Source organism: Diaphorina citri, unplaced genomic scaffold (assembly GCF_000475195.1).
Source record: "Diaphorina citri unplaced genomic scaffold, Diaci psyllid genome assembly version 1.1 scaffold5762, whole genome shotgun sequence".
Classification (NCBI taxonomy): Eukaryota; Metazoa; Arthropoda; class Insecta; order Hemiptera; family Psyllidae; genus Diaphorina; species Diaphorina citri.
The window spans coordinates 10,912-12,274 of record NW_007383138.1 but is presented as its reverse complement, the minus strand read 5'-3'; the positions used below and the strand labels follow the sequence as shown (position 1 = coordinate 12,274).

Here is a 1,363-nt window from a genome sequence, read left to right as displayed (position 1 = left end):
GGCGAGAGGGGGCAAGATTTGACTAGCGATGCTCGAGCTGTTCGAACTACAACTGGAGGGAGTTCCTGAACAGAAAATAAACAATACAGTCTATTAGAAACATGGACAAGGGAGTTCCCATAGAGAGTAAAGGTCATTAGAAACGTAGCGTAGCGTAGGTCGGGATATTTTTACCGAAATTCCCTTTCAGGGATGAGCTATTTTCGGCAAAAGTAACACCTTTGGGCCGGGGTTGTGTTTGTTGCTTTCAGGTCCAAATATTTTTAGTCCGTCCTTCCTTTATTATTACAATAGTAATAAAAAGGTACAAGTTACGTTTATTGGGTTGTGATTTTGAATTTTTCGGCTAGGATTAGATCATTAGACCGTTGATATGAATAGGTAATCTGTTCCTGTGATGTGCCACAGACTAATTTTGGAAGGAAAGAGGGGAGATTGTACAAAATCAATACCAAAACCGGCTAAAATAGACACACTAAAAAACTGCTTTCTAACGCTACATAATAGGTACAACATTACGACATACCCATATTACACATTTAAACTAAACAAAAGCACAAATTCGCTAGGATTGAAACAAAGAATTCATAGCGAACTCCAAAATTCCAACTTCAGTCCAGGTTCTCTAGTTTTACTGTGTCGATTTTTTACGCAAAACAATTTAACAAAGTTTAGGTACTCCAATTTAGCCGTGTTTAATTTTTCCGCAAAACAAACTGTGCAATTTTTCTCCCCGATCTTGTTACAAACAGGTAGGGAATGTCACTGACGGAACATTCAACATTAGGGGGCCACATGTTTATTCAAGTGCACAGCACGCCAGACTATCAATACAGGCAACTAGGTACAGCTTATTAGAAGTTAATATAGAACCTACATACATATTTATTACAAGTAGGTACCTAACTACCTATCAATACATGAATATAGGTATACAATGGTACATAGGTAAGTAGGTACACTACCTAAGGTATAGCTTATTAGAAGCTAATAACTTACATAGATAATTCATACAAGTAGGTATACCTAACTAACAAACTACCTACCTATCTACATACATTGTAAGCGTGATATACCTACATTACCTACAAGACTGAGACGGGGAATAAGTACATCACATGTAGGGAGATACGAATAGTAATATGTAATGGGTAGGGGTACACCTATACTGTTTCTCATTAGAGAGGGCAGTTTCGGAGAAAAGGCGGCTGAATACGTCCAGGCCGTATCCAGAATTTTGTCGAAGGGGGGACCCGGGCCCCCTCGGCCCCCCCTAAATACGGCCCTGAATACGTCGTTATTCTGATGTAGCCACAAAAGAGCGAGAGAGAGAGAGAGAGACAGAGAGAGAGAGAGAGAGAGA

At 39.7% G+C, this 1,363-nt stretch overlaps 1 long non-coding RNA gene across 1 annotated transcript; it reads right to left on the bottom strand.

Moving 5' to 3' along the window:
- Positions 1-7: 7 nt before the first annotated feature.
- Positions 8-837, bottom strand: LOC113472486. Its single transcript, XR_003394768.1, has 2 exons — positions 527-837; positions 8-65 (listed from the first exon to the last, which is right to left on the bottom strand). It is a non-coding gene; the product is annotated as an uncharacterized LOC113472486 (long non-coding RNA).
- Positions 838-1,363: the final 526 nt, after the last annotated feature.